The sequence below is a fragment of the Oncorhynchus kisutch genome, linkage group LG10 (genome assembly GCF_002021735.2).
Source record: "Oncorhynchus kisutch isolate 150728-3 linkage group LG10, Okis_V2, whole genome shotgun sequence".
Classification (NCBI taxonomy): domain Eukaryota; kingdom Metazoa; phylum Chordata; class Actinopteri; order Salmoniformes; family Salmonidae; genus Oncorhynchus; species Oncorhynchus kisutch.
The window spans coordinates 55,618,550-55,631,446 of NC_034183.2; positions in this window are offsets into that span (position 1 = coordinate 55,618,550).

Here is a 12,897-nt window from a genome sequence, read left to right on the forward strand (position 1 = left end):
CACTCTGTGTCTATTGCTGCATTAATTTAATTTGGGTTGCTTTTAGCTCATTAACACTTCTAATTAATACGTTGACATCACTATTAAGATGTCTCTTTGAAATGGGCGTCTCCTGATAGTCAGGATGGAAGAGGCTGACGGTTCGAGTGAGAAGCGGACTGTAGGGAGACAGAGATGGAGAGAGAGAACTCCTCCAGACTGAAGGAGAGGAAGATAGTGGCCTCGTTTCATAAACCACAGCTAGTTTATCATAGTGGACACTAATAGGGTTTTGTGGGTAAATTGGAAATGAAAGGAATGTTGATTGTTTTAAATTGGATAGAGGTTACAGTTAATGTCCGTGTGCATGTGTAGTACGTGTGCATGTGTAGTACGTGTGCGTGTGTGTGTGTGTGTGTGTTGCTCTTGAAGAGGAGTGGGGGTGGTGGCGAGGGCTGGGACGTCAGGGCCAGATGCCGTACACAGCTGAAGATCACGCCTGACTAACTATGTGTTTGGGTTTGTCACTTTAATGAGGAGGATTTAGTGACTATGGGTTAGTAATCCTCAGTGTGAAGCCTCATCACACCACAGTCAGTTTAGCCAACTTTCACCACCACACACTGCCATCTCCTAGAGCTGGCTGGAGGATTTTACTGATAGGTTCTTCTTTATTAAACATAAACCAATCATGTTATTTACATTTCTTATATATTTCAGTCAACCTGTTAAATATATTTGCACATGTCTGTTATTTGGATTTCCGAAATATTCATTGTACTTGAAATTCCTAACTTTACAATGGGTGGCAAGCATGATTATACTTTCTTATAAAATATTGAATTGAAATGACAAAAAATGACCTGTATCCTTCTACAGAGCATTTATTAAATGTGTGGCAATTGGATAATGACTGACAGAGCAAATTATCTAACAGAGGAGCAGTCAAGATGCTGATTCCAAACCAAGGTTCTCTCTCAAGTTTCAAGAGTCAAAATAATGTCTCTCCAATTTACTTTCTCTCACTTTGTCTTTCATTAGGGCATACAAGTCAAGAAATCAGCATTGATGCAAAAATGATTGTTATTTGACAGGCAAATCAATGGTAAACCTTGTTTTTTTCAGTGAAGTGCTTTTGTTTTGCTGGTAGTAGTCTCCTACTGAAGGGAAAGCCTTCTGTTTAGTACTTCATTAAAAGTCTCTCAAATAGGAGCCACTGGGGAGCGGATCCCTGCGTCACATGGAGAAGCTATCAACATCTGCATCAATTAACCCCTTCCTCCCCAGGGACCCATTAGAACGAGGAACACCCTTTAATATTGTGTATGGTTCAGATTAGGCTCTGCAATGGTGAGTGGGAGCGATATAATGGAGCGATATAATATATTTTTGTTTTACTTATAGATGTGTCTATGTGAGACATCTCAAATGTCTTGGCTTTGTTTAGAAGCTTTGCATCTATGCTCTTGGAATACACTCGGGTTAACAGTTATGGTACAAAGCCGTCAGCAGCTAATGTATACAGTATATTATGTACTGAAAATAACATACATTTTGTGAAATAAACAATTAGAGGCATAAAATAGTTCTCAATACATCCAAGATATGTGAAGTAGTTTCTCAACTTTTAATATGTATATTGTTTTTAATTTACAGACTATTGTCTAGTGTTGTTCCATGAAGTCCTGTTGGCTCTAGGCGAGATGTGAAATCTTGAGAGATCTTGCATAGGATTAATGGATCCCGTTTACAGATCCTCTGTTTCCATCCTCATGAGGGGGAATCAAAGATGGGCTCAATTAAAGAATATTTTCGAGCAGCAACAACAGTGGGGAGTGCAGTGATCAGTATTGGCAAGAGGCAAGAGAAACACTTGTGTTTAAGACCTATTACCAGCCAAACACTGTGCCCAAACAATCTGAAGGGATGTTATTATGATTGTAAATACCGCTAGGCTATATCTTAGATCCTTAGGGACCAAGAATTTACACTTTTATATCGCTACTGCTCTCCGTCCTTGAAGCATGAAAGCAAGATGTAGCACTGACTCTAGTTCAATAGTACTGCAGTTAGACCATTTACGGGAATATGATATTTAGCATTATTTCCAAGAAATAAAGGAGACCATGTGAGGCCTTTTACATGACAAGAAAAAATATAAATCAGGCCATTACATGAAAAGCATTCATTTTGTTAATTTGTAATGCTGTAATTTAATCAGAATTAATATTTGAGACATCACGTAATTAACGCAAAGCCATTTTCATTTAATGGCCTCAGAAGTGATTATGTTAGCTTACAATTTGAATTATGAGAATTCATATTTCCGTTGAAAGTGATTTTGTGTGAGGAGAATCCACTTCAATTAGCCGCACATTTATGTATTTTAAGTACAATCTTCATAATATACATTTTGAACACTAACATGGTTTGTGTTGCCAAGTTTTCCTTCTCAGTCAAGATACTTTCAATAAAAATAACATCAAGTAAGATAATACACCCTAGGACATGTCATACTTGAGTCAGTACATGATCAACAAGCATCGTCTGCTAACAGTCCGGTGAATTTCAATATCAATCTGGAAATGTCATTTGTGAGCAGTGTGATGTTTATGGTTGAATTGGGACACAGCTTTTACAAAATATTAAAGACGATAAGTTGCAAAGCAGAGGCCCGCTGCAGCATGACATGAGCCAGCAACTGTTTATCCTTCAATAAGCAACGACAACTGAGCTCTGATGCATTTAACAAACCCCTAACCAAATCAAGAGTAATAAAATCATTCATTTTGGTTAATGAGGATATTAACAGCAGCAGTAGTGTTTGAGCACAAACAAGAACAACAACATTAATAATTGCAACTCTCTGGCGCTTGGCTGATGTAAGCTTTTAATAATTAACAAGTCTTTGTCTCATCCCCTGGAGGGTACACTCCTATTATCCAACTAAGTTACAAACGGGTAATTACGTTGCCACTGGATGGTCAAAACAGTCGCCTCCGAACATCTCCGGGCCGAACTTTAAGACCCAATTTCAATCAATCCAGCTTACATACGACATCCGCCTCAGTTAAAGGGAAGACATGGCATTTCCACTTATTTCTTTTTTAAATGTTCTCTTCTCATTAGAGGATTACTCCTCTTACCTCCTGTGTTTACATATTAGTGCTAATCCAATTGAGTCAACAAGGGCACTTAGTACTGGCTAAGAACTGAGTCTGGGGGACTTAACATGGGAGGGAGTGTTCATTTACTTCTTCGCGATTTTTAGGCTTGAAGTGGAACATAGTTTTTGGAACATCTGTTATGACAAATCAAGCATTGAGAGCATTTTGTCTTGTCTCAGATTGAGCTCAGCTGCAGTGAGTGAGGGCACTGTTGTGAGGTGAGCACAGTTCTAGAACCTTCCTACAGAGGGAGCCCCTGGTTCTAAGTCTGTCCAGGAGGACCAACTTGTCCTGCTACACAAGACGCATGTCCAGGAACATGAGAGAGGTGGTGCATGACAAACAAGCATCCAAAACAGTCTCTTCGAACATAATATCTACAAGCGATTATAATAGGAACTATAAGCACAAAGATATTTCGTTGGGGTGTTGACGAGCAGCGGTTGCCACGGTAATGAGAGAGGTTGAACCCTTGGCTCCTCCCTGACCCTTTCTCCTCACCATCATCCCCATGACATCAGTCAGGATCTTTGACCTGAGGGGCACGGCCTGTCAGCTGAAACTAATTAGGGTTTGATCACTTGTGACTGTTACAACAACCAATAAAGCAATAGTCACACAGGAGAAGCAGTTTTAATAGGCCTATGGTTGTAAATTGACATAAAAAAGCAAATAATTAGGTAAGAAAATGAAGACAAAACATATACTAAAGCTTTATTTGATCTTTAAGTCTTTATAATTATGCTACACATTACACACAAATCTAACACTGTACATTTCCCTTAAGAAATTCTATCAATATATGCTCTTTGATGATCAATTTCCCTCATCATACTGTACTACACTTTAACAAGGCCTGAAATACCTCTAGATATCCCTCCTAAAGCTCTCCTGAAATCCTCCAATACGGGAGAAATATATATGATACTCTATTGGCCCATCAGAGGGGCAGTATGTGTGTAGTTAGACCGTTTATCTTCCCCTAATTAGTTATAGATCAATAAAGCAATTGATTTTGCAATTCACCCAGAGCTTTAGCCGAGGTGTCAAAACAAAAAATGCTATGCAATTCAACCATTAGACACAAAGAGAGACAGGGCTCTTCAAATTTCCCCATAGACTTCGGACACTCTTTTCCTTGGCTGACACCGCCATTAGCATATGTGCTCTGAATTTGGCTTTAGCATACAGGGGGAACCATATGGTTTAGGAAAGCAAACAAACAGTATCACATAGCTCCTATTGTGTTGAACCAACAGAGCTTGATAAACAAATCGGAGCTTAAATCAGGGTTTGATCTCATAAATAAACGACGTGGCTTTAAAGGAGGAGATAAGACATCCATAGTTCACTCTGGAGCCCGGTGACATGTTGTGTTTTGTCAGAGGTTCTTTCCAAGCAGCTTTATCATTAATCACCTCTCCTCTCCTCTCCTCTCCTCTCCTCTCCTCTCCTCTCCTCTCCTCTCCTCTCCTCTCCTCTCCTCTCCTCTCCTCTCCTCTCCTCTCCTCTCCTCTCCTCTCCTCTCCTCTCCTCTCCTCTCCTCTCCTCTCCTCTCCTCTCCTCTCCTCTCCTCTCCTCTCCTCTCCTCTCCTCTCCTCTCCTCTCCTCTCCTCTCCTCTCCCCTCCCCTCCCCTCCCCGCCTGTCCTTACCTCTCCTCTGGGGCTGGTCTGATGGTTTCTAATTAAGTAGTGGCTTGTGTCAGGGATGCTGAGAGACATGTTATCATAACCAGGGTACCATGGACACAGACATACTGCATTAGGCACCAGAATAAAATCTCACCATCTTTTCCTTGACGGGGATACATCCCAACAATACACATGATTCGCCTTCCCAAAGTAATAATCAAGTGATGTTTGGGTAGGGAAGGAAGCAGAAAAAGGGTTCAAACAGCAGGAACCACAATGTAAACTACAGAATGGTTGGGCCTTGTTCCTGATAAACCAGTAGCCCACTCGAGGGTAAAAGGATTTGCCACTTGAGTGATGTATTCCATCTTAGAGGAGAAAAGATTTCAGTTGAGTATCATGACATCCAAACTAATGTGCAATCTTATCTTAATAAGTTAAAAAATGATGATGTTTTTGCATTTCATTTTGCATTTCATAGTGGAGTGGTCATAAAATGTAATTGGTTATTCTTGCAGAGGCAGAAAAAATGGGGATTGTGAATGAGGGGTGCTTTGTGTGAGGTAGAGACATCCCAGTAAAGTAACACCCATTAAAACCTAATTTGCACCTTAAGGCAGTTCATTAATACATTGAATGGTAGAATCACACCAATATAGCTTTTGCTCACCTCAGGGCATGTGCAAAACCAGGCTCTATTCACCAAAACACTCACCATAAAACCTCATTTTCACTATAGCATTAGTTACCAGCAGTGATGACATGTGCTAGCGTGAGATAAGAGGACACATGAGTACTATTGTACTGTGAACTGACTGTAGATCATCTATACTAGTGTCAAAAGCCATACACTGACTATACAAAACATTAAGAACGACTGCTCTTTCCATGACATAGACTGACCAGGTGAATCCAGGTGAAAGCTATAATCCCTTATTGATGTCACTTGTTAAATCCACTTCAATCAGTGTTGATGAAAGGGAGGATTTTTAACCCTTGAGACAGTTGAGACATGGATTGTGTATGTGTGCCATTCAGCGTGAATGGGCAAGACAAAATATTTAAGTGCCTTTGAACGGGGTATGGTAGTAGGTGCCAGGTGCACCGGTTTGTGTCAAGAACTGCAGCGCTGCTGGGTTTTTCACGCTCACCTGTTTCCCATGTGTATCAAGAATGGTCCATCATCCAAAGGACATCCAGCCAACTTGACACAACTGTGGGAAGAATTGGAGTCAACGTGACCCAGCATCCCTGTGGAATGCTTTCGACACCTTGTAGAGTCCATGCCCCAAAAAATGTAGGCTGTTCTGAGGGCAAAGTAGTGGGGGGGTGCAACTCAATATTGGGATGGTGTTCCTAATTTTTGGTATACTCAGTGTATATGGTAGTAATTCTAGAGCAGTATGCGTCTCAGTGCACCTCAGTGAATGGGGACAGTGACACACAAAGGGGTAAGAGATCGCCCTGCTTCTTCTAGCTAGGCCTACAGTGGTCCAATCACCTCCTCTGGCCTGGCTGTGGCTGCAGTTCTGCCCCCTGCCAGCAGGTGACCGATCCTCTCTGTCCCCAATGGGCCCTTGTGTCTGGGGTGACTCTGAATTTCCCTTTCTTTTCATCATCACTCTCTGATGTCCAGCTGGTCCTGTCAACACCTTCTTACAGCAGGCAATTCATCGCAACACACTGGCAGCTGAGACCCCCATGATGAACTTCAATCTGCCGTTCACAGAGGGGGCTGCACCCTGAGTTGGGCTAATCAAGGGAAACACCCCTTGGAAGGGGGAGGGCGCCCACAGACAGATTGAGCCCAAGTTACCCTATAATTATCCTCCCACTGCCCCCTCTGCCGCAAGCTGCTGTATCTGAACCCGGTACGCAGAGTAACAGACACTCGCGTGATTACTTTCCGATCTGTTTAACCTTAAACAACAACAACACACCGTCCGTTTCTATTACACCCGTAAACAATTAAGTTTTGGAGCAAGCATTAAGAAGGCTCAGATCAAGAAGCATTTTCTATGCTCTCACACGATAACAGTGCAAATGTCTGTTGCCGCAGGTTTCGATTATTTCCAAGTTGGTAGAAAAGTCCCGGGGGGGGGGGGGGGGGGGGTTCTCGGGGCTTCTGCATTTGATTAAAGCATCTGTACAGCTGATTACTTGGAGTGAGGCGCACAGGTTGGCGCATTTTGGGACTGGAGTGGAGACCTGACAGGGTCATGTTTAACATGTCCACAGGCAATCAATTCACCTTAACCCCTCCTGGTACTCCAGCCCTCTCCACCTAAGCTGTCCTTAATAACCAGGCAATGGTGAATTACTGATAAGGCGTGGACGTCTCTGACCTATATATCCTCCCCTCTATATATTGGAAAAATCCATCCCCAGAAAGAAATGTACCTTTTTCTAATGCATATAAATAGTGAAATTAAACAATCCGACGCATTGAAAGCCTGTGAAATTCAATTTTAAGTCTCACAGTCACCTAAATGTGTGTTTGCTGTCCGATTTAAAACAAATGCATGCACCTATTTGGTCAATTTATTTTCTTAATATAGGTTATAGGTGTTTGTGTATAACCCCAGTATCTGAATTCAATTGCAATTTTGGATGTCATTGCATCCACTACTTTGTTGTATTATTGAAATTAAGCAAATACAGTACAGACCTGTTTCAGTATTGTTTTGTATCAATACTAGCAAGAATATTTCATTAGATTTCATTTTATCTGACATTATACCTTGGAAAATGTTATGTAGCTATGTGGTAACATTGCATTTTTCTTAATGTCAGTGACCTCTATGTAGGTTTGTACTTAACAAGCATGCAGAGGGTTCTACATATGCCCCCATTTGACAGTGACTAATTGCCCTAAGGATGCGAGCTGCTTGTTAGTCCAAAGGAAGATTCACTGGCTCCTCACCCGAGCGAAATTCATTCTTTCTCCCTTTCTTTTCACCGCACCTTCTCCTATGAAGGTTAGAATGCCAGATTAAAAGATATTAGGAAACAGACTATTTTGTTCACGCTCACTTCTGAATGTGTTTCTTATTTGTGTACTTATTTAAAAGACCATATTGCCATTTTACATTTTACATATATTTTGTGAAATCTGAAAAGATTGCAGTGCTTTACTGTTGGACTTGTTGTCCTCTATTTGGCTTTGCCACATCTCAAACTTGTTGTTTTCAGCTGTTTGTTTCTTTTTTTCAGTGAGTCCTCTCTGAATGGAGCTCTTTGACTGAGGTACCTGTGCAGCTGTCAGGGTCATGGCTGTTTAGACAATTAGAAGTGTGAGACAGGATGGGTTAGAGAATCACTAGGAACATCAATCTGTCCCAGAAGTTGTGCTCTCACATTACCAGCCTGCTGTTTTGGTATTTATGCCCACTGTTTACCCAGAGCACACAGTGGGGTCCAGCAATCAATCCCGACGGGACTACAATAGACTTGTTGATACTGGTGGTGTGATGTGGTACATTTGTAGTGTAGTTAGGTATTCCACTTTTTAAAATCAAAGTTGAAGTATCCACAAAAACAGATAGCAAAAGTGATTGGACCTAGGATGCACCCTTGTGGTACACCTACTTAAACCTGACCTATATATGTGTATTTTGAAGGAAGATGTGAGCCTCCCATTCTCTTCTCCCCTCCCCCTTTTAATCTGCCTCCTTGACTGCCTTACTACATTGTCAACTTTACCTCGATCCACCTTCCCCCAACCAGCCATCCAGCCAGCCCCTGTGCTGTAGCTGTCCCTGGACAGGTTTCAGCGTTTAAATTTGAAAATGATTTGTCCTGCCCTCTTAATAATAGATGAGAGAGCAGAGTCAGAGTCCCTTCAATAAACTCCCTCCTCGCTTTAATTAGTGAACAAAAAAACCCAGCCTGCTGAGGACTCGGGCTTTGGCTCCGTGTTGGTAATTAAAACTGAAACCACCAAAAGGAGAGGAGGAGAGGAGGAGAGAGGGAGGAGATGGAGGAGATGGAGGAGAGGAGGAGAGAAGGCTCTATTTTTAACGGGCCGGCTGTTTGGTGCTGAGTGCCCGTATAAGGTTGTGCAATAAAGAGTGATAATGAAGGTGTGAGACCTCTGGGGGCCAGCTGGGCGCTTGCTACAAAGGCTGCTCTCACACCAGACTGAAATACAGGGAGCAATTAGAGGCGGCAGTGCATAGACTGGCCACCAGAGATTAGTTAACACCTCACCAGCTTTGCTTCAGATTCAGCTTCAGGACAGGCAAATGCTTGTTTTCTCTCCACCGCCACCGCTTTTTAAATATAACAGACCAGTGCCTTAATTTGGAGATTTATTTCATTTAATTGTCATTTGAAGGTTGACAATGCGGAAAGGTTGTTTTGCCATAGGTGCTGTGCACCGACAGAGGTATTCTCATCATCTTTCTCCTTTTCAGGATTTTAAGCACATCCAATATGAATCTTTTTTTTATTATTATTTTCAAAGCTTTTTTCACATATGGGTTTAAAGTCCATGACAAGCAGTAGCTGAGCTGTAGAAGACCTTAAGCTCAAGAACCAATCAAGAGGACATTGTTAATGGAGGCCACATATAAGCCGTTAAGCCAGTATATGCATAATGTTATTTAATTGGAGTCATAAAAAGCCAATTAACCCCACCCTCTCTCTCTCTCTCGCTCGTGCTCTCTTCTCTCACTCACTCACGCACGCACGCACACACACACACACACACACACACAGTGTGTATATTCTGTGTGATGTTAATTGAGTAATTGAAGATATGTTGTTTAATTTGCCAACAGGTTTGTTTCATCATGCATCAAAGCCAATGATCATACCAAATCATTTTCAAATTCCCACACTATGGAGTTGATGAGAATCAATATCTCCTCGTGTGAATCAGTCTATCTATAAATAGGGCCAGTAAAAAATACTGGTGGCTCACATTGAGATCTGCAGAATAGAAGGAACCCCAGGAGAATGGACCCCCATGTGATCACCCTCTTTCTGACTCTTTATTCTCTGTGAATAAAGGGATTCTGACAATATATTTGCTCTCAGGAAAATAGCAACGGTGGACCGCAATATTGGATCTGTCAGATTCAGGCCATTTAAATTTCAATGCAAGTGGAGGGAAGCAGACACTGTTAAATATGATGCTTCAATGAAAATCTAAACCCTCCAATACCTCTAAGCAATGTACCTCAATGGGATGAATTAACTGTAAATGGCTCATTCTCTGTGTGAGTGTCTTCCAATTTAAAATCTCATTATTCCTATAAGATCCTGAACAAGGTGACTCTTAGGATAGATCGAATAAGTGAAGATAATCTTACCGGACAGTTTTATGCAAATAGTAAATGTATTGAATCAACTAAAAGGAGAATGGGGAATCAAATAAGATAAGAAAGCTTCGGTGAGGTTGAAAAACACCACGAATGGTGTTTTCTCATCAGTATCTAGGCTCAGTGCTTCATAGCAGCGCATGAGAAGTGTACAGTGTATTCATTCAAAGGACTCTGTCATTTAACTTCCATTCCGTATATTCAAAGCACCAGGGGACTTCACTGTCTGAGTCCTTATCAGACAGGTAGAATATCTCAGTGTTTATTTCCAAATTACAAAACTGCTACACCACCTTAGATAACATTGTCATCTATACCCTCATTGCAGATAATAGCCTCTATTACTAAGGTGGTTAGGTTATTTCGTTTAAAAAAAAAAAAGGTGATTCAAACCACCAGCGAGAGTGACAGAAGTAGCCCCGAATGATTGTTTTGTTGGAGAGCTGCCACAGACAGGGATTGATTATCAGCCGTTCCCCGTTCAGGGACTGTGAAGTTCTCCTCGAGTTCATCAATGATTCATCACGTAAATAATGTGACGTTCGTTACACACACAAAAAAAAACAATGAACTTTTACCGTGGTTTGCGTTGCAGACGGACGAATTTGAAAAAACGAACACAGTGAGCGCTGTCATTTGTTCTCGGCCCCGAGGGTGAGCACAAAGGACAAATGCAATCATACAATTAACGTATCCACCTTAATAGACAAAGCTTACAGATAGAGGAACTTCCAACATTTCCCCATTAAGATGGGGAAATGTTGTATTTTTTATTTAAAAAAATATATATATATTTTCTTTTAAATTTTACCACCTTTTTCTCCCCAATTTCATGGTACCCAATTGTTAGTAGCTACTATCTTGTCTCATCACTACAACTCCTGTACGGGCTTGGGAGAGACAAAGGTCATGCGTCCTCCAATACACAACTCAACCAAGCCGCACTGCTTCTTAACACAGCGCACATCCAACCCGGAAGCCAGCCGCACCAATGTGTCAGAGGAAACACTGTGCACCTGGCAACCTTGGTTAGTGTGCACTGTGCCCAGCCCGCCACAGGAGTCACTGGTGTGCGATGAGACAAGGATATCCCTACTGGCCAAACCATCCCTAACCCGGACGACGCTATGCCAATCGTGCAACGCCCCACGGACCTCCCGGTCGCGGCCGGTTACGACAGAGCCTGGGCGCGAACCCAGAGTCTCTGGTGGCACAGCTGGCGCTGCAGTACAGCACCCTTAACCACTACGCCACCCGGGAGGCCCCATGTTGTATTTATTAACCCAGGAGATTAACCTTGCCTCGTAACCATACTCTATGTATCTAATGTGTTTACTTATTGACATTTTTTAACCACGTGTCAAGATCTTTAAACAGTGGATGTTTTTAGTCGGTCATTGGAAATGTAATCTAATAGCCTTTCGTTCATAGATGTGAGCCTAATCATTCATTTCATGTTTGCTACCATTCAATGGTAAAGGTACATAGCCCTTTCCACTGTAACTTCAGTTCTTCAGAGCAGACGTAATTTACCACACAAAGAATTCTCAAGAGAGGTTTTTTTTGTAGAGTGGATTTGCCAAGACTTACAGCAAAGACAGCTGTGTGTCAAGAGCTCTGAGCTACTGTAGGCCCCCCATCACTCCATATTAGGACTCCTTTGAACATAAGTATTCTTCATTCCGAGTTGGTGACATGCCGTGTGAATCGGTGGATGTGAAATTACACACATTTAGGCACAACCGCTTCGAATTAGTGGATGAGAGATGAGACGGGGGGAGAAACTATAAAGAAGATGGCTAAGAATCACGGAGCTGTATGTTTTATGACTTGAACAAATTTCCCAGACAAAAATGCCATCCATTTTCATGTGTGCTGACTACAAGTGTCAACGCCGTGTCTGATGAAGTGTCTGCGACTTCCTAATTGTTAATGCATATGGTGGAGGGTTCCACAGTGTACTTCTTCAGCATCTAAAATAATCTGATTACACCTTCAATCCCAAACAATTCTCCACTGACTCAATACATGTGACAACAACTGCGCAAAAAAGTTAGGGGAATTTAGCAAACAGTGAAAAACCTTATCAGAGGATAGTGCATTCTTGGTGGAAGGGCAAAAAGCGAAACAATTGATTCTCCAGGGCTGTCAGAAAGGTGGCAGAGAGGGAAGCAAATCTGTGGTCAGGAGGAGCAGATACCAGGCTGTGAAGAATCTCTCCTTTCTACTTCCTCTCCTCTGTCTTCCCAGGTAGAGTTGATAGGCTGGATCAAAGCTGGACATGCTGGATCAGTGACACTGTGACCTCTCGCCATACATCTCTGACCAGTCAGGAAGAAACCCATCCCTCAAAACAGGCAAAATGTTAGGTTTGTGGGAGTATCTAATCGTATGTTTACCACAATACCCATTTTGATTGAATATGCAGATGTTGTTGACCTTGACATAGCTATATGCGGGGGGGTTATCTTGAACTTATTTTATTCCTACAGGTGATGTGATTGAGGAACTGAGAGCTGTTGAGTTCAAAGAGCTGAGCTTGAGGTTCATACCTGGCCTTAGTATAATAGCACGTGCAATTTGACGTGAAAAAGTAGTCTCAGCACTGTGTGTTTATGGCACAACACCACTCCAGACTCACCATCCTGTTTGATTTGACGGTATATTAATCATTTCTGTCAATAAAAAGCGTGATGAATGGAAATATCCGGGTCGGCCATCAATAAGTAACCATGAAACCAGCACAAATGAACCTCTAAATGTCATGGGAAAGCTCAATACCATATCCATTATCC